The sequence below is a fragment of the Amblyomma mixtum genome, chromosome 3, assembly GCF_055824585.1.
Source record: "Amblyomma mixtum isolate Tamu chromosome 3, ASM5582458v1, whole genome shotgun sequence".
Classification (NCBI taxonomy): Eukaryota; Metazoa; Arthropoda; class Arachnida; order Ixodida; family Ixodidae; genus Amblyomma; species Amblyomma mixtum.
The window spans coordinates 342,825,923-342,847,629 of record NC_143014.1 but is presented as its reverse complement, the minus strand read 5'-3'; the positions used below and the strand labels follow the sequence as shown (position 1 = coordinate 342,847,629).

General features: G+C 42.0%; 1 pseudogene; it reads right to left on the bottom strand.

Moving 5' to 3' along the window:
• Positions 1 to 4,350: 4,350 nt before the first annotated feature.
• Positions 4,351 to 21,707, bottom strand: part of LOC149356170 (calsyntenin-1-like) — a 63,367-nt pseudogene continuing 46,010 nt past the window's right edge.

Genomic DNA, 21,707 nt, shown 5'->3' with positions numbered 1-21,707 from the left:
CCAGTAAAAAAAACCATTGGAACCAATTGGATTTCCAATGGGTTCCAATTGGACGAGTTCAGTTTCTAATTGGTTCCAATTGGAATGGTGTTCCAATTGGATGGTCCAAATGGACTATGCAATTAGACAATTTGGTATTCCAATTGGTGAGCCCAATTGGTCTTACCCATTGCATCCAGTTGGTCAGCCGAACTGCACCCAATTTATCCAATGAATGTTTGCATGTTTGTCAAAAAGGTAGAACTAATATGGTACTTACAATAAGAGCTATCAGCAGCTTAGCCTAATAAATTGTACTCATCACCTACACCACCACTGGAGCTGAAATTAAATTAAATATGTGCGCTCAGTGGGAAAGCGCCACCGGCCCCAGCATGAGAGCCTAATAAATTGGGTATATAAGTTGGAGCAGAAGTGTGTTCTCTGGATGTACATATTGAGCTAATGTATGCTACTAGTGCCTGAATGTGCAGTGTTGCTTGAGTGTGATGTATATGTGTCTGTTGCCTTTGATATCCATAAAAGCATGTTAATTTCAATTCCGTAGAAAAATGTTGATTGGCACTAGGCAGAGTGTCTCCCTGCAGTCCTCATAAATCAGTTTCTTTTGCACATTACAATGTGTTAAGTTGTAGAAATATTCATCCAAGATCCTAGAGCATATTATTCAAACGTTTAGCTACCTTTCTCAATGAACGTAACATATTTTGTGAATATTTTCTGGGTCAAATAACTGCCTGGGCTAATGGGTCCAATTGGTTAGTCCTGTTAGATCCAATTGGTTGGGGGCTAAAAACACAGCTGGAACCAATTGGTTCCAATTGGGAAATCCAATTGGAAGCAATGGGAATGTCCATTTAGTTCCAACTTGAATGTCCAATTCGTTCCAATGGTTTTTTTGTGACTGGGCCCAGTAAAAAAAACCATTGGAACCAATTGGATTTCCAATGGGTTCCGATTGGTTCTAATTGGAATGGTGTTCCAATACGATAGTCCACATGGACTGTCCAATTGGACCATTTGGATTTCCAATTGGTGAGCCCAATTGGTCTTACCCATTGCATCCAATTGGTCCGCTGAACTGCACCCAATGTATCCAATGAATGTTTGCATGTTTGACGAAAAAGGTAGAACTAATATGGTACTTACAATAGCAGCTATCAGCAGCTTAGCCTAATAAATTGTACTGCACCTACACCACCACTGGAGCTCAAATTAAATTAAATATGTGCGCTCAGTGGGCAAGCGCCACCGGCCCCAGCATGAGAGCCTCATGAACTGGGTATATAAGTTAGAGCAGAAGTGTGTTCTCTGGATGTACATATTGAGCTAATGTATGCTACTAGTGCCTGAATGTGCAGTGTTGCTTGCGTGTGATGCACGTGTGTCTGTTGGGTTTAATTTCCATAAAAGCATTTTAATTTAAATTCCGTAGAAAAATGTTGATTGGCACTAGGCAGAGTGTCTCCCCGCAGTCCTCATAAATGTTTTCCTTTTGCACGTTACAATGTGTTAAGCTGTAGAAATATTCATCCAAGATCCTAGAGCATATTATTCAAACGTTTAGCTACCTTTCTCAATGATCGTAACATATTTTGTGAATATTTTCTGGGTCAAATAACTGCCTGGGCTAATGGGTCCAATTGGTTAGTCCAGTTAAATCCAATTGGTCGGGGGCTAAAAACACAACTGGAACCAATTGGTTCCAATTGGGAAATCCAATTGGAAGCAATGGGAATGTCCATTTAGTTCCAACTGGAATGTCCAATTCGTTCCAATAGTTTTTTTTTGACTGGGGTATGCCCCTAGTTGTCCTGACAGAAGATGCTTTCAGGCTATTGAAAACAATGGAAGCATTTTTTCTGAGCAACAGAGAAGCACTTCTTCAGAATCGCGCACGTATTATTGCTGTGAAGAAGGCGGTGCTTAAAGTTGTGCCTACCAGCATACCTGTGTGCCACAACGTTCCAAACAAGCTGCTCCATTGTTTTCTGCACTCACGGGTGTACTTGTTATTAAGGAAAGAGAATGGCCGTATTTCTGCCGACAAGCAGTCTGCCAGGTGTGGCAGCAAAAGCATCGGGATGCGAAAAGCAGCGGAGTCCATTGCTTAGATGTAGCAACAGCAAGTTCACTGGATGAAACTTGAGTGGTATTGCAAAGTTAGCAAAGCCATGCAGTGTGCAGATGGTTTCTGATTTGTGGGGTTCAACGTCACGAAGCGACTCAAGCTATGAGGGACACCATATATGTAGACTGGAAAAACGTTCACCACCTGGGGTTCGGTGTACACCGACGTCACACAATACACTGACCACTTGCATTTGCCTCAATGAAAGTGCAGCTGCTGCAGCTGAAATTAAATCTGCGATCATGGAGCCAGCAACCAAGTGCCATAACCATTAAGCCACTGCTGCAGGGCATTGTGCGAAAGTAGTGAAGTGTGGTGCTGAGGACGAAAGTGCAGTGAAAGACAATAGGGAACTGTTTTTTCTACTTTGGAACGTGATAGCTGTTGCTTCACAAACCATTCGGGCCTTGTGAGGCACCCAAACTGAGAAGAAACTCCCAGCACTGGGACAATTCTTCAGCATGGAATAGCACTACTAGCTGCAGTTAATTTCATGTTTGTTGCAGGTATTAACATTAATGTGTCTAGGACTTGTGCACATTAAAAACTGTCCAGCAGGAAGCAGCAGGTCAGTGTAATTGGCCCACTGGAGGTGTCGTTTTGGTCTGTATTCTAAGCAAAAGAATTGTTCTTGGTGTATTTATTTGTTAAAAAAAAATAAACATTGATGTGACCCTCACCACCTTGTGTGCTGTGTGAAATAATTATGTTGCAAGCAGGAACATTGCCTAACAATTACATGTGCTGCTTCTGCACTGCAGTAAGAGCTTGAGCCAGGTTGGCCAAACTGAAGCCCCTAAATGAGCTTTGCTTTTTTAGAAAAACTTAAGAAAGGACATTAAGTGAAACAGGGGTATAAAAACAGCTATTTGGCATTTAATGCAGCTTCTCAGCTGCTGAAGCAAGGCACATAATGCATCAGGCCTTTCTTGATTAATTGAATACCGTGGCAGGAATGAGTCCCACAAGTTCTTCGCAAGGTGGCCATACGAAAGAACAGCAGCCAAATATGTAAACTTGCAATACACTCTGGTTTCCACTGAAACCAGCTGACTGAAGCCAGCAAAATTTTAATGTGCATCTTTTTATTTGTGTGAAATAAACTGGTTGTGAAGCCTTGAATTTTTTCATCATGTTTTTCTTTGACCTCTAACTTCGGCAATACTGGTTATGTTATATTGTAGGTTCACCTCGAACTATGATTTATGCAAATTAGAGCCACATGTAGCACAAATCTGTGTGCAATGCACGCTTCGAAAGGCCCTGCATCAGAGTCTTTTTGAAAAGCGTGAAACAGATTCCCCTACCGACGGCAAATTTTATTTCGTGATAGTACGTGAATTTGACTGAGCGCGAGTGACGCTTCTGTAATCGTGCATTGTGGCATACTATTCAAAACCACGTAGTGGGGATGCTGTGTTGAAACAGCAGCATATAAGAGGTGCTGTAGCGGTAATAGTTTCATTGCAATAAAAAACAAAAAGATGCTTCCGGTTGCGGCAATTCCTACCTGATGTCTTGCGCAAACGAGCTGCGGCCGGCGGAAATAAAAGCAAAAGGGAGAACTCGGCAAGGGGTGAGCGAGAATGGACAGGGAAGATCAATTACACTATTTATCAGGTACAAAAGTTCGCACCGCTCGGGCATGACTCTCCAGGCGCAGTTATGAATTCTACTATGTGCGAGTGACTGTTGGTAGTATTTAAAATAATACGCCATATATAAAGCTGCGCGCATGTCCGTGTTCTCTCGCGAACTTGGCCGCTGCACTACGACTGCAGTTTCACCGCACTCGCCGTCTCCGACAAAACTCAACGCAAATCACATTCGGAGTGCATTACTGGCATGACTCCCTTCTCCTCATACCAAGCTCATTTGCTACATTTTTTACTGCCCCTTATAGCAAAGCCGCGGCTCTGCAAGGTCCGCCGTTCCAGTGCATACGACTGCGCCGCCGGAGCGCGTTGGGAAGAACATGGCGGACGACGCGAGCCGCAGGGGAAAGGGCGTTAGAAGAGGAGGGACTTGTCGCTACTTAGCAAAGCTGATCTAGGGACTTTAGTTTGTGGTGCCCCTGACATTTGAAGTGAGGGAGAAGGTGTAGGTTTACTCTGTAGGTAACCTCCAATATTGTAGTCATAGGCAATCGTGGTTTTTTTTCCTTTTTTTGCAAAACATTAAAATGGTTGTAAGCACACACCGAGCTTTATTTATTATTTTTATGTTGCCAGACTTTTAGATTGTCCCAGGGTGGCCAGTATTTTCTGAAAACAAACAAAAATTGTGATGTTAAGCTTTGGATCATATTTTGCTTATTTTGCAGTAAAAAATTAAAGGCATTTTGTTTTCTTTACAAATAGTTGCAAATATTTAGAAATTACTGACCAAAAGTTCTTGTTGCCAGATGTTTATATCAAATTTAGCACAGTTTCCTGAGCTTGCAATAAATTTTGAATGCGTTGAATGCTTATTAAGACACTTTATTGCAAATCTCAAAGAAAAGTGTACTGCATAGATGATCCAAATAGGTTGTGTTTAGATTTACGTTAGTTTATGCTCCGGATTGTCTGGTTTAAGGTGCCGCTGCAGAATGGAGCATGAAGCGTCGACTGTATTAACTGCAGCAGAGTGAGCACAATTTTGCATGTGAGAACTGTGGACTCGAAGGACACATGAGCTAGTAGCGCAGTGGCTGTGGAGCAAATAGTGAATGCCAACTAGCACGCACCGCAGCAGCAGTGGCAGACAGCACCTTCTCGACGTGACCGTTTCTGAGACGTGTCAAGGAAGGGACTTGAGCTGACATTGTGACTTCAAAATTAAAATGGCTTATTTTCATGCCCACTTGTTTCTGATGTTGCTGGACATTCTTGTTGTGCAACATGTCATCTGATTTGCTGAACTGTGTGTTTTAAATGGTGTGCTTGTAATGGATAATACATTAGATCTATATCACATTAAAAATGATAATCATACAGGTACACAAAGCACTAAACCTGACATGTGAGATATATTTATTGCAGGAATTCACATGTAAATGTGATGATTTTTTGCCAGCCAGATGAAGGGAATATGGCAAATTCTGAAAATGCAAAAACTGTTCAGAAAAACTCAATTCTCACAGAACCTTTTCTCCCTGCTACTAAACTTAAATTGGGTGGCACAAATGAAATATATGACACCAGTTTCCTAGGAGCTTCAAAACAATTGGTGTGCCCAATTGGAAACTGCAAAACCATTTGGACTATCCATTTGGGAGGTGATATCCCACTGGAACCTCAGGAACAAATGGGTAATCCAATTGGCCCAACCAATTGAAGTCCTGCGTCCAACTGGAACCAGTTGGCTGTCCAATTGGTTCCACATGGTTCCAATTGGAATTCCCAATTGGTTCCAATGGTTTTTTTCACTGGGATCGATGTACAACAAATATGGTACTAAGATGTATGCATTTAGAAAGGAATAATGGCACCGGGTCTTCCTTTCGGAAGTGTGATTCTGTGCTTAAGGGGAGAAGTTAAGCCGAGATTAGACGCAAATCAGAGAGCTGTTGGAAGATTAGCACTAGGTGCCCACGGGAGAAACACTCATGAAGCAGTACAGGGGATATGGGTTGGACATCACTCGAAGCACAGAAAGCTCAAAGTAAAATACTATATGAAGAACAATTGAGAAAATTAGTCCACCAAAGGTGCAGAGCTCTATAGATATTTAATTCCTTATATAGGAGGGTTGCCTTTCCAAGACAAAAAACAAGGAACCTAACCGGTAAGTATGCAGAACAGAACGATGCCAAAAGAAACAGCATTAAACGACAGGTAAAAAACCACAGAATGTAAAATCTAGATTAATTCAATGGAGAAGAAGAACAGCGTAGAACTACATCGATACTGGAAAAGGCAGATCAGGAAGGAATCGTTCCATGATAATTCAAGAAGCAGTTCTCTACTGTTTGAAGGGTGTCTTAAAACGAGCACCTACAAAATGAAATATAATGAAAAAGGTAACATGTGCTGTGCACGGTAAAGCAGCGCAGTTTTTTGCCAGATTCCAACTGTACCGGAGCATTTTATGGGAAACTTTCGAGGAGTTATTACATTTGTTGGTTTATGCTTATTGGCGCGTGATAAAACCCGGGTAGAACCTCGAACAGAAGTCCAAGTTGACGCCAAGGTGCTCAGCTATTTGGGATTCTGTACAGAAATGCAGTATCATGAAAACGGTGCCGAGGGCATAAGGGATGGCTTAAAGTGATGTTTGGAGAAGGGTAAGTGCATCTTCCATGCGCAGAAAGCTTCACTTCAAAACAAAAAACAGAAACCATGCGAAAGCTCGCACAGAAGGAAAAACAAAGCTATTTGGTCATTTATGCACGATTTCTGTACTGCTGCTCTATGGTGAATTACTACCAACTCTCCTAGCTTCATTTCTTAATCAGCGAAGACCTTTCTGGATGTCTACATCAAGGGTGAAATATTTGTGTATCAAATACGGTGCGCAATGTAAAAGAGCATTTAATTGAATCGAACAAAGCCTTCACACTGCTGTAATGTCTACTGCTGCTGGATATCCTTCAACGATGGAAGTACACACAGTAAAAATGATGAGGGGGAGGGGGGAGGGCTACATAGAAAATTCAGTGGTGTAGCCCGCGCTATGTTTCAGCTTCCTGTGTGTGCTTCTACATTTTCTACAGATAATAATGGAGAGGGTAACATAAGACACTCGCTACAAGTGCCACCGATAACCGCCATGTTGTCCGCGGCACTTAGGTGCACTGCATTTTGAAGAACATGAGAATAAGAACCTCTTTTGCTGTTTCACAGATCTGATATCTTTTGATGTGCCTACTAAAATGATTATTGTAGTTGCTTCAGAAAGAGCAAATCATTTAATTTTTACAGATGTATGCTAGCAAAAAAATGGGGTAGCATATATGTCTATAACACCTGTCTTGCTGGCAGTTACAATAGAGAGCCTTCTTAATCGTTTTCCTCTGACGACAAGTGTAGAATAGCTATGTTAGTGCAATTTTTTTGTTCTCTCGGAGAACATCAAACTTTATGTGCAAAGCAGTAGCTATTCTGCAACTTTGCCAATAACCTTGTGTTTTTGCTAAAATTCTCAAAATAATTATGAAATAATTCTTTACAGTTGACTTTCAGATGACCTTATCAAGCAACATATTAATGAACGTCTCTTAGAAAAGACACATCATAACAATCATCACTGTGAGTACCCGAGTAAAGTCACAACTGCGCGATTCTTAGGTTGAAGCAATTGTCATGCTTGGTTTACGAGCCGAACCCTCCACCACTTCCAGTCGGAAACTAACTGAAATAGGCTTGATTTGTTTCTTGCGTGCTTCCTAGCTTTCAGCAGCACCGAACCAGAAGGCATATTTCATCCTACCCCACCCGCTTGATTAAGATAATGTAAAAGAAGTACACACTGGCAAACAACGAAACTACCGTTATACATTGCCAAAAATAGCACCTAGACACAAAATGATAAGTTCGGATCGTAACTGGCTCCCTTAGATGTATAGGCTGTCGCATTCATACAAGTGACAATAATACGAAGGAAACAAAAAATGAAAACGAGATCAGATAATTACTTCATAATTAGGCTAACTTTCAAAGGGGCTAGAACAATTAAAAAATTTGCGAAAAAGATTTTGGCACGATATTATTTTCACTAGTTCCAGGAGAGCACTATTTAGAAATGTAAATCGGCAAGGCAGATGACTGGCTGAACGACACAAACAGAGACGAGGGTAACATTTCGCATTAGATCCCCCACATAAATGACAGAATATACTACTATTTCAAACATCCAGATTTTTACATCAGAAAACGCGCACCAACCGTGCACAGGCAGACACATGACATGTCGTAGAAATAGTCAAGTGAAAGAGTATGGTGCTGTCTGCCACTGCTCCTACGGGGAGTGCCAGTGGCATTGATATTTTGTTCCACAACCACCGCACTTCTAGCTGAGGTCTCCTTCGAGTCCGGAGTTCTCGCAAGGAAGACTGTGCTCACGTTGCTACAGTTACTACAGTCGACGCTTGATGGTCCGGGCTGCAGCACCACCTTGAATGCACAATCCGCAGAATAAACTGCTTCCCAAATGAAACAGTGCACAAGATTTCATTTGAATTTTTACAGCTGTTCAGGACTAGAATGGCTCTAGTATTTTGCAGAGGTTATCTTCGATGCCTGATCTATGCAGTGGGATTATTTCTATAAAATTTCCAGAAAGAAGTTTTCATTTTATGAAGCGAAAGGGCAAGGTACTCGGTCGAAATCGATCCAGAGTCCTCCACTACTGTGTATCTTTTTCTTACTTTCTTTCACTCCCTCCTCCATCCCTTCCCTCATGGAGTGTGTAAGCCAATTGAGTTTTCTTCTGGGGGCTTCCCTTGAAGCTCTACTCAAAATATTTTTTTCTCTCTCTCTCTACTGAGAATGCATTTTTCTTATAATTACAACCACTTTTTATATTTCACGGACCTTTTCTGCCAATATTTACTCGTTCTGTATATAGTACAGTTTGTTTTTCTCATCTAGTTTGTGGTGCCCCTGACATTTGAAGTGAGAGAGAAGGTGTAGGTTTACTCTGTAGGTAACCTCCAATATTGTAGTCGTAGGCAATCGTGGTTTTTTCTTCCTTTTATTTACAAAACATTACAATGCTTGTAAGCACACACCGAGCTTTATTTATTATTTTATGTTGCCAGACTTTTAGATTGTCACAGGGTGGCCACTATTTTCTGAAAATGAACAAAAATTGTGATGTAAGCTTTGGATCATATTTTGCTTATTTTGCAGTAAAAAATTAAAGGCATTTTGTTTTCTTTACAAACTATTGCAAATATTTAGAAATTAGTGACCAAAGGTTCTTGTTGCCAGATGTTTATATCAAATTTAGCACAGTTTCCTGAGCTTGCAATAAATTTTGAATGCGTTGAATGCTTATTAAGACACTTTATTGCAAATCTCAAAGAAAAGTGTACTGCATAGATGATCCAAATAGGTTGTGTTTAGATTTACGCTAGTTTACGCTCCGGATTGTCTGGTTTAAGGTGCCGCTGCAGAATGGACCTTCAAGCGTCGACTGTATTAACTGCAGCAGAGTGAGCACAATTTTGCATGTGAGAACTGAGGACTCGAAGGACACACGAGCTAGTAGCACGGTGGCTGTGGAGCAAATAGTGAATGCCAACTGGCACGCACCATAGCAGCAGTGGCAGACAGCACCTTCTCGACGTGACCGTTTCTGAGACGTGTCAAGGAAGGGACTTTTTTATTTATTTATTTATTTACATATACTGCAGGCCAATGTTTTGGCCCAAGCAGGATGGGCATACAAATTTAGAACACGAGAAGAACATATATAATGCGAGAAAGAACACATGGGAAACAACACATTTCTGAAAAGAACAACTATATGAGAAAACTAATATTGGGAAATAAATGGACAACACATCTCATGAATAATACGAATTCTAAATGCATGACCAATAACTCTTCTGGAAGGAAAATATATGTTAGGTATGCAAAATATGGCTTTCTAGTCCTTTCACGAAGTCTTTGCTTTGAAGTCTTTGCTGACATTGTGACTTGAAAATTAAAATGGCTTATTTTCATGCCCATTTGTTTCTGATGTTGCTGGACATTCTTGTTGTGCAACATGTCATCTCATTTGCTGATCTGTGTGTTTTAAATGATGTGCTTGTAATGGATAATACATTCTATATCACATTAAAAATGATAATCATACAGGTACACAAAGCACTATACCTGTCATGTGAGAGCATATTTATTGCAGGAATTAACATTGGCGATGACCAAAGGAAAATCACAGTACACTATACTGATTGGCGACTTCAATGTGAAGGTAGGCAAGAAGCAAGCTGGAGACCAGGCGGTAGGTGACTATGGCATAGGTTCTAGGAATATCAGGGGAGAGTTATTAGTAGAGTTCGCAGATAGAAATAATTTACGGATCAAGAATACCTTCTTCCGCAAACGAGCCAACAGGAAGTGGACGTGGAAGAGCCCCAATGGTGAGACTAAAAATGAAATAGTCTTCATAATGTGCGCTCAGCCTGGCATCGTAGAGGATGTGGAGGTCCTCGGAAATGTCCGTTGTAGTGACCACAGAATGGTAAGATCTCGCATTAGCTTAGATTTGCAAAGGCAGCGCAGGAAATTAGTGAAGCGGAAGTCTATTAACCAGTCAGCATTAAGAGGGAAAGGAGAGGAATTCAGGATTTTGCTGCAGAACAGCTTTTCCGTTTAACTGAAGATGACGACTGTAATGTTGAAATAATGAACAATCGTCTCACAGATATCATAACGGAGTGCGCCGTAGAAGTAGCTGTAGGATGGTTCGACAGGATATTGGGAAGCTATCTCAGGAGACTAAGGATCTGATTAAGAAACGGCAAAGCATGAGGACGTCTAACTCCATAGATAGAATAGAACTATTAGAGCTGTCGAAGTTAATAAATAAGCGCAAGGTAGCCGACATCAGGAAGTTTAACATGGAGAAAATCGAGCATGCTCTAATGAGCAGAGGCAGCCTAAAAGCAGCGAAGAGAAAACTAGGCATAGGTAAAAGCCATATGCATGCAATAAGAGACAAAGAGGGCAATGTCATTAGAAAGATGGATAAGATAGTTAAAGTAGCCAAAGAATTTTACACAAATCTCTACAGTAGCGATTGCAATCAGAATGTTACTGAGAGAGGCAGTGGAACACAGCAATGGGCCATCCCAACAGTAACAAAGGAGGAAGTAAAGAAAGCCTTGGGAGCAATGCAGAGAGGGAAAGCAGCTGGTGAGGATCAGATAACAGCAGATTTGTTGAAGGATGGAGGTGAGTTTGTGCTCGAAAAACTAGCCACCCTGTATACGTAATGCCTTGTGACCTCAAGCATACCTAGAGCTTGGAAAAATGGTAATATTAGCTTAGTTCATAAGAAAGGAGACGCCAAGGACTTGAAGAATTACAGACCAATTAGCTTACTGTCTGTTGCCTACAAGGCATTTAATAAAGTAATCGCTAATAGGGTCAGGACAACCTTAGACTTCAATCAACCAAATGAGCAGGCAGGCTTTTGTAAAGGATGCTCGACAATGAACGATATTCGCGCAATCAATCAGGTGATAGAGAAATGCGTAGAATATAACCAGCCCCTATATATAGCGTTCATTGATTACGAGAAAGCATTCGACTCAGTAGAATCCTCAGCAGTCATGCAGGCATTGCAAAATCAGGGCGTAGAAGAGTGTTATATGAAAATATTGGAAGATATTTATAATGATTGCACAGCTACCATAGTTCTCCATAAAGTCAGCAATAAAATTCCAATAAGGAAAGGTGTCAGGCAGGGAGACACGATCTTGCCTATGCTATTCACTGCCTGTTTGCAGGAGGTATTCCGGGGCCTGAAATGGGGACAGTTTTATACCTAAGTAATTTGCGATTCGCTGATGACATTGCCTTGCTAAGTCACTCAGGACATGAACTGCAAAGCATGATCAATGAATTGGACAGGCAGGGCAGAACGGTGGACTAAAAATTAATATGCAGAAAACCAAAGTAATGTTCAACAGCCTAGCAAGGGAACTGTGTTGGTCAAATGTTTAGGGGAATCCCCCAAGGTGGAGTAGATTTGTAATAAGGGAGTAATTACTCATTGACGTCCACCCGAGCACAGCCATACGGCTACAAAGGAAAGCTATACAGCTTTCTCAGAAACTTCGTAGTTAAAGAAAAACAGCAGTTTGCAGTTGGTAGCCAGTTTCTGGTAGTAGGAGAATATGTCTATTTAGGGCAGGTAGTGACAGCTGGTCCAGATCATGAGAGGGAAATAACTAGAAGAATAAGAATGGGGTGGAGTGCATATGACAGGTTATCTCAGTTCATGAATGGCAGTTTACCAATATCTCTCAAGATAAAAGTATACAACAGGTGTATCTTACCGGTACGCACCTATGGGGCAGAAACGTGGAGGCTAACAAATAGGGTTCAGCTTAAGTTAAGGACAACGCAGCGAGCTATGGAAAGAAAAATGATAGGTTTAACGTTAAGAGATCGGAAGAGGGCGGAGTGGATGAGAGAACAAACGCGCGTTAATGATATCTTAGTTGAAATCAAGAGGAAGAAGTGGGCTTGGGCAGGGCATGTAATGCAAAGGCAAGATAACCGCTGGTCCTTAAGGGTAACGGAGTGGATTGCAAGAGAAGGCAAACGTAGCAGGGGCGGCAGAAAATTAGGTGGGCGGATGAGATTAAGAAATTTGCGGGAATAAGGTGGCCGCGGCTGGTGCAGAACAGGATTAATTGAAGAGAGATGGGAGAGGCCTTTACCCTGCAGTGGGCGTAGTCAGGCTGATGATGATGATGATTGGAAATCTTGAAGAAAAGTGTACTGCATAGACTATCCAAATAGCTTGTGTTTAGCTTTAGGCTAGTTTATGGTACAAATTGTCTGGTTTAAGGAGCCGCTGCAGAACAGAACCTCAAGCGTTGACTATAGTAACTGCAGCACAGTCAGCACATTTTTGCATGTGAGAACTGTAGACTCGAAGGACACATGAGCTAGAAGTGCAGTGGCTGTGGAGCAAATAGTCAATGGCAACTGGCACGCCTCGTATCCACAGTGGCAGACAGCACCATACTTCTTGACGTGACTAATTCTGAGACATGTCATGTGTCTGCAAGTGCAGGGGTGGTGGGAGTTTTCTCAAGTAAAAAATCTGGATGTTTCAAAAAATGGTATATACTGTCATTCATATGGGGGATCCAGATGAATGGGCGGTCTAATGTGAAACGCTATTCTCGACCCTGTTGGCGTTGTTCAACCATTCGTCTACTTTGCTGATTTATGGCTCTAAATAGTGCTCTCCTGGCGCAAATAAAAATATTATTCCGTCAAAATATTTTTGGCAAATTTTTTTATTGTTTCAGCACCTTTTAAAGTCGGCCTAATTATGATCTAATTATGTGATCTCGTTATCATATTTGTTTAACTCGTATTATTGCGATTTGTACAAATGTGACAGCCTATACATCTAAGAGAGCTAATTACAAAACAAACTTATCATTTCGTTTTTTGGTACAATTTTTGGCAATGTTTTGTGCTAGTTATTTCATGGTTTGCCAGTGTGTATATCTTTTACATTTTTTTAGACATGCGAGACGAGGCGGAAAAAAATATGCATTTTGGTTTGGGGCACCACAAAGCTAAGAAACATGTGGGAAACAAATTTAGCCAGTTTCAGTTAGTCCCAGATTGGAAGTGGTGGACGGTACGGCTCTTTAACCAAAAGTGACATTGCTTCAACTTAAATCCGGGCAGTTCTGATTTTACCCGGGTACTCACAGTGATGATTGTTATGATGTGTCTTTCCTATAAGACATTCATTAATATGATTCTGGACAAGGGCTATGTCATGTTGAAGTCAACTGACAAATATTTCATATTTATTTCTATAATTCTAGCCAAAAGAGAAGATTGGCAAGGGTGCAGAACAGCTACTGGTTTGCACACAAAGTTTGATGTTCTCTGAAAGGACAAAAAAATGGTGCTAACATTCATAGCTATTCCTCACTTCTCACCAGAGGAAAATGATTAAGAAGGCTCTTAAATCTAACTGCCAGCAAGACGTGTTACAGAAATATACGCCACCCTGTTATTTTCATTAGCATGCATCTTTGAAAATTAAATGAGTCGCTCTTTCTCATCCAATATAATATTCATTTTAGTAGGCACGTCAAATGATATCAGATCTGTGAACCAGCAAAAGAAGTTCTTACTCTCATGTCCTTCAAAATGCACTGCACTTAAGTGCCTTGGACGATATGGCAATCATCCTTGGCACTTGTAATGAGCGTCTTGTGCTACCCACTTTGCTATTACATATATGAAAAAGTAGAAGCACACAGCGGAAGCTGAAACAGAACACGAGCTACGCCAGCGAACCTATAGCACGGAATCTATAGCAAGCTTGCAAAAATGGAAATTGACGAAGAGGGGGAATACAGTCTGGGGAAATGATCTTACGTGTATTAGTCTGCAGTTGGGAGATCTGTTCAAATGAGAAATGCAGTAAAGACAAATGAAATGACAAACAAATAGCACGAATGGCAGCAGGCAGAGAAGATGCAAGTGAGAAATGCCTCATGAAAAAGTGGGATTATAATCAGTTCAAGCTATTCATCAGTACTAAAATGAAACAAGTAAAAGGAGCAATGCACAGGAGAGGCAAGAGGAAGCTATGAACCGGTGAATAAGGAAATTAAGGAGGCCATCGAACATTGATGGGTGGCTTCAATGGAACACAGCGAAGCAAAGAAAGCGCAGTTATCTCAAGAGGAAATACACCGAAAATGGGAATCTGATCAACAAAAGAAACAGAAACTGTAGGTCCTCATCCAGGCTAAAGTAAAGCAGTCTACTGAGTGCTGGCTGGCTGGAGTGCGTGATGCAACTAAACAAGGGCCAAGAAATTCTGGAACCATAAAAGCTAAAAAAAAATGAATTGTAAAATGAATTGGAAATTGGAAAAAAAAATTCCAGTTGGAAAAAACCAATTGGAACCCAATGATTGTCTTGATTGGGATCAGAATATTGCTCTCTATGAACACAAAACTGGGAAATAATGAGGTCTTAGTAAAAAGATGTGAGCTGCTTTATCTACTGCATTAATTTAACCATTTGAACTGTCACTTTGGGCATTAATCAATGAAATAACTTTCTCAATGGACAAGCGCCTCTGGCTCCAGGAGCAGTGCCTCATAAATGGGGTATTTAAGTTGGAGCAAAAGTATGCCTTATGCATATATATTGACTGTGTCTGTGTTCCTTCTATGTGATATCGTAGGCTCGTTTGTCTTCAGTTCCCTAAAGGCTCGGAATTATGATAATTTCAATCGCCATGAAAAAATGTTAGCACTAAACGCACATCGCCTTAAACTCCTGGGAGAAAATCCACCTAGTTCTATACCATTCGAATAAAACTGGCCGAGAAATGTCTACTGGATCAGACCAAATGAGGTCTTTCAATTGGGGTGGACCCCTTGGTGCATGCCCAATTGGAGCTGACCATTTGGTGTCGGCCAATTGGAGTGGTCCAAATGGTATTTTCCAATTGGTATTCCCCAATGGTGTTGAAAACACATTTGAAAATATCCAATTGGTTCCAATTGGCAATCTGCAATTGGAACCCAATGGTTTTTTTGGCTGGGTTAATACAAGGCCATAAAGTACACTGAGCATCCGGACACAAATAAATTGGGATACGGATAAACAAAGGACAGATATGCACAGAAAAGCACGAGCAGTCTCTTAAGGCTAAAGGCTTAAGGGATGCCGAAATAATGAAAGATGCAACATTATGGTTGTACAACAAATATAGTACTAAGAGGTATGCATTTGGAAAGGAATAATGGCACCAGGTCTTCCTTTCGGAAATGTGATTCTGTGCTTAAGGGGAGAAGTTACATCGAGATTAGACGCAAATCAGAGAGCTGTTGGAAGATTAGCACTAGGTGCCCACGGCGAATCCACTAATGAAGCAGTACAGGGGGATACGGGCTGTACATCATTCGAAGCACGGGAAGCTCAAAGTAAAATATTATAAGAGCACCTGAGAAAATTAGACAACAGAAAGAGCTTTATATCTATTTAAGTACTTATATAGCAGGGTTCACTTACCAAGGCGGAAAAGAAGGAACTTAACCGGTAAGTATGCAGGACAGAATGATGCCGAAAGAAACAGCATTAAACGACAGGTAAAAAACCACAGAATGTAAAGCTGACTGAAATGTGTACGTAGGTGCGCACGTAGGGCTCTACTTCTTTTTTAAGTATGCATAATAATGTCATGGCTAGTAGCTGCAATGTAAAAGCATGACTTGTTGGTAGACCATATTATGACCCCCTTAAGAGGGTTCAGTTGATCCTTCTGCACGACTGGTCTCAGTAAAGGTGAAGAGTTCTGTCAAGTTTATTGGTCAAGAGTTCTGTCAGGTTAATTAATACAGGGAAGAAATATGAAAGCAGTCGATGCAGTGGTGCTAAAGGCACTTGTTCATGGCAGTAGCAACGGTGTTTACCTTGATTCTGTGTGGTACTTGCTTGTCAAGTTAAAAAGGATTGCCAATTGGACAGGTTCGTTGACACCTAACCAGTAGTCTCTGATATGTCAGCCCATTTTGTTGGTATGGAAGGCACATGACTGTGCCAAGTGGTGCAATAATACACAAAATCTAAAATCATTATTTAACTGGCACTCTTCTCTTTGAAACAAGGGACAAGCTACACATGTACTGTGCTAGCTGCATGCCAGCCGCCTGAGACGTGCTTGTATGTCGACTCCTTTCAGTAAAAAATTCCAATGCAAAGTGACCTCTTCTTGTGCATGCAATAAGTCATGCAGCTGGCTTTAAGACTGAATACCTTAGCAGCCTTCAGGATGCAGAGAGTTCCATTGTTGCTACCTTCGAGAAGGATGAAGCCGTGCTGGCCTGTGTAGTGGTGGGATGCTCGCAGCCAACCGAGATGAAGACTGAGGCAAATAACTCGATGCCCTGCTTGAAAGGCTCGTACTCGCGTGCCAGGTTGGGTGTGCCATTAATGGTGATGCTTGGCAGTTCAGCATTCAAGATGGTTACCCATGACTCCACAGGTGGAACCTCCTGTGCTTTTCCAATGCTGCACCGGGAGGGGGGGGGTGGAGGGGGAGGAATGACGATAAAAAAAAATTAGAACCAATGCCATGAGAAGAGTCCGCACTTCGTACAGATAGAACTCGTCAGAGAAACATGCCAATAATCTCATGGAACACAGCAAGGCTACCCTGAAGGAAAAGCTTATTCCCAGTGGTCCACACAATGCACAAAATGTGCAGCATTACATGAAAGGAATTAACACAATAAGAGAGGTGTGTGGGGTGCATGCAGGTGCATGATTTGTGTCACGGAGTTCACCCTTCCGGCACTGCACCTCACTACAGTATTGACCGCAAAACAGACAAGCAGATATATACAGCATGTGCTCTAGAATAGACCCCTTTCAAAAGTCACTAAGTTGGCTTTGCCACATGGTGCATTAATCAGGAAATAGCATTGCTGGCCAGCAGTCAGAGGAAGACAAAGCGCTGAATGTCTTTGCCAGCACTTGACAACTGTGTGTGCTGCAGTCACAGGAACAGCGTCAACACCATTTATGTTACAAAACACATGACCACGTGTGCATTTTCTGCATGAAAAGTTAGGTACTTCACCCTTACTTGGGCATTTGACACTACTGTGAAGCTGGCTCAATGTATTTTAGAACCCCATTAATATGTGTTGGAATGAGCCAATTTGCTTGTGACGCACGTGAAAGTGACAATTAGTCTTTTTGCCATTTTCTCTCCACTGTGGTCCAGAATGGAGAATGCTAAATGCAGAAAAGGCAGTGGCTGTATAGCACTGCTGCCATAGTTAGAGAAATATCACGTGTTTATCTTCCTCTGTTCCGGTGCTAATATTCAATCCATAGTGAAAACAGCAAAGAATGAAATTAACAGCACTCAATAAGTTCATCCAATTCGAAATGCCTTCATTTCAGTACAGAATAACAATGTTCCTTTAACATGCAATGACTAGGCTCCATTTAGGGTCTCTGATGTGCTGTCCTAGTCTACAATGACCTAGCTGCTGTTCAAGAGAAGTTCTGATTAACTTGATTAACTGCAACACTTTACCTGGACTAAGCACAGCTTGCGAGCTAAAAGCAGGTGCAATGTGCAAGTTATCTACTGCCACCTTTAGACTGTTTGCAGGCCCATGAGGCCTTCTGCTGGGTGAGCTCTATATGGCATGCCAGCCAATGAGAAACGTTTGAAATATGTTTGCGCCCCATACTGGCTGAACTCAAAAAGAGCAGCACAGTGAACATGCATTTATGCAGTTTGATCGAAAGGATCCAATATATTTTCAAACTACATGCACCAACTGCAGAATTTTGGCTTCAGAAAAAACATCCAGGCACCGATTCCGGATATCCATGGATTATCCCTGAATACCTGCAGACTTCCCCTGCGTACCTATTTGACATACAATTTGGATATCGACAAAATACTTACATGACAGTAGTGGCCACAAGAACAGTATGACGACCAGGTGTGGGGAAGTCGCGCAAATTGACATAAGCCACACGGAACACGAGATCATCGAGGGTGTCCTGGTCCCGAGCTGCCGCTGTGACTTTGCTGCTCGGAATCAGAGGTCACTTCCTGGAAGAACACTATGAAAAGAGCAGCCAGAAACATGCAATCACAAGGAAAGAATTGCCATTCTTGTTGCTAATGGCAGATGCACAAGCATGAAATGCTTGCAGTTGGCAGCTTAATGTTATCTGGTGCTAATGAGAACATTACATGCCATAACAGTACCGCGCATGTGCCAATAATAGTTCTCACAGCTAGTCTGTTCTTCCAAGCCTCAAAGGAACGATGCATTCCAAAGGTATCACAAAAAATACCAGCTCAAACCAACAGGCAGAACTTCCTTTAATGCACAAAGAGTGACAATCCCAGGAGTCAGAATACTTCAAATTTCGCTCTTGAAGTTGACCACACTGAGCAGCAAACGCTGTGAATACCTGCCTCCAAAACAAAACAGTGCCAGTGTCCAATCAGTCTGTGTTCGTGTGGCTGCCAGTGACCTTTAATGGAGCTTGTTTCGGTTGCACAGACAGCAACCCAAGATCCAAGATGTGAAATCCAAGATGTGAACCCAAGATGTGAAATCAGCCCTGTTCCACCTTATCTTATTCAAGAAAGCAGAAAAGACCTAGGCCATAGCAAGGCATCCACTTTCTTGAAAATCTCACTGTTACATGAGCACCTTCTTTGTATGGCACTAGAAAAAAGCAGTTGGGCCTTTCGATGTATGCAAGTCAAACTATGTGACAATACCTTCTCTAACGACATCCAGATCTGAGTCCCCGATACACAGCAAGGAAGACATCTGCCATGAAGCCAGATCACTGAGCATAGGACACACCGTCTGCCACAGGCCATGGAAACCAACTCTATTTACTGGTAGAATTCATGGTGCTGACAGCAATAAAGAGGCCACATAAATATCTGCCACTTGCCATTCCTGCAGCCTGTGAATCAGCAGGGGGAATGTCAAGCCACTCCTTGCAGCGATGCAGGAAGGAGAGCACATCAGGAGATTCCATACGCTCCCTCAACACATACAGGCCCATCAATAGCTGCGGAAATGGAATGCCATCTTGTTCTTGGCTGCATGTGCGTGAAGTGAACATAGTGGCTGCTGTATTCTGCCTGTTTAGTGACCTACAGCACGCTTCAAAGGCACACCAAGGCATGCATGTGGCTAGGCTCTGCATGACCAGCTGAATTTAGGAAGCAGAGCTGGCTTTACATCATGGGATTAGAAAACAGTGGCGCTGCTTATCACCAATTTTGCACCAAAGATTTGAAAATGCTCACCAACCTGTAGGGACTTCTGGTCCCACTAAACATACTAAATGGGTCAATGTGCAGAACCTTATTTTAGTTCCGGCCTAGAGGAAAATATTTCTCAAGATACAACTTTAGGAAGCATGCCAGATTAGCAAGCTTTAGATGTGGCTTTATTTTGTCAGAATGGTAACAACAACATCATTGCCATCATCATCAGCCTGACTATGCCCACTGCAAGACAAAGGTCTCTCTCCCATACCTCTCGAATTAGTCCTGTCCTGTGCCAGCAAGCTGTGTCCATCTTTTCCACGCGAACTTCTTAATCTTATCTGCCGACCTAATTTTCTGCCACCCCCTGCTGCGCTTCCCTTCTCTTGGAATCTACTCCAATACCCTTAAGGACCATCAGTTATCGTGCCTTTGCATTACATGCTCTGCCCACGCCCTTTTCTTTCTCTTGATTTCGACTAGGATGTCATTAACAACATACTCCCTACCATAAGTAAGCTCTTGATCTGTCAAGAATTCAATATAATAAAAAATTAATGAGTCAGCTTTTAAGCCAGAGATGTAAAGTGAATGCTGAGTTTTAAGGTTGCAGAGGACCGAAATGAAACATGCAACGCTACCTCGACGCATACACAAACGGCATGTTAGCAAAAGGCCAGCAGTAGTAAGACTGCTCCTAGTTTACTGACATAGAACAAAGCAGCAAAAAATTCTACCAAACCAATCTGTAGTATATTGTTATACCTCACGTTATTTCAGGTAACTTTTTCTTTGTTTATATCCTTACACTTCAGCTCATGCAGGGAAATCTACAGCAAGTTGTAGAGAAGTTTTATTTCCTTCTGTGGGAGCACATAACATGTTCTTTACAGTAGATGCTGTTGGAAGCCGCTAAGGTCGTCAGTGTAAAACAGGCAGCATACCTTGCCAGCAGGCTCCTACAGCAAATGTGGTGTTGATGTTCTTGGTCTGGTGAAGAGGCCAGTAGTCTACAATTTCCGGGTTGTTAGCCGTCACCTTAAAGGGCCGTCTGTCGACACAGAGTGAAGCCTGCATCACACAGAACCAAAATGATACTGCCATTCAGAAAGGAAGTGTAGGAAAACCCAAATGCCTGAACTAGTTCAGGAATTAAAAGGCATGAGCCATGTCCCACTGAAATACCCAAAGAATGCTTGTCCACAAAACCCAACTGACCACAGACGTCTGTGGAATGTCCACATAACATCCAAAGCTACAGTAGATCAAGCTGTACCATGTTCATTCTGAACTCGTTAAGGGCTAATTGGGCACTGTTTAGTTCAAACTCAAGACGTTTGATACTAAATGCAATGTTTCTAGTAATGATAAGCGCTCCTTCACTCAGTACTAGCTGGGTACCAAGCAATCTACATGTACCAGCTTTATTTAAACCGTTCTTTAGAGTGAGTGCATTTGGAATTAGTGCTGTTCACTATTACAATAATTGTTCTAAGAATACTGCAATAAACCAGTCTGAACTAATTAACTGCCAGCTTATCATTTTCCCCTGGACTGATCTGTTTGTATGCCCTACCCAGTAGGAGATACTGTATCAACATGGAACATCTACTCCCAATTATAGGCACATTTCTATATTCCATGACCAGGTACTTGATGTGCTTATCAGCACACTTTGCCCCCACAATGCAACGCACAGCTAAAGGGATGGTACATGGATTGTGTAGTGCAGATTGCAGCCAAGGATGCTAGCCTCAAGGATGTTGATGAAGAACGCATAATGGTGCCACCTGTCGCAGCACACCTCGGGTGTCTTCCAAAGCCACTCAGCTGGTGTGAACTTGTTGGCCTGCTCCTGGGTGGGCTCTCGGTGCAGCAGCAGGATAAGCCTGCAGTTGTGGATGAAGAGCACTGGGTGATGCTGGCTCATACCTGCATGAATATTAGCCACACACATGAAAGCTCAATGAGGAGAGCTCATTTTCTTCTTTCATATTGTTCTCAACATAATGCAATGAGGCCGAGTGATCATGAAATGCATGAGGCCCAAGGAAAACGGAAGCAGCAGATACAATGCCTCTTTTGTAATAGT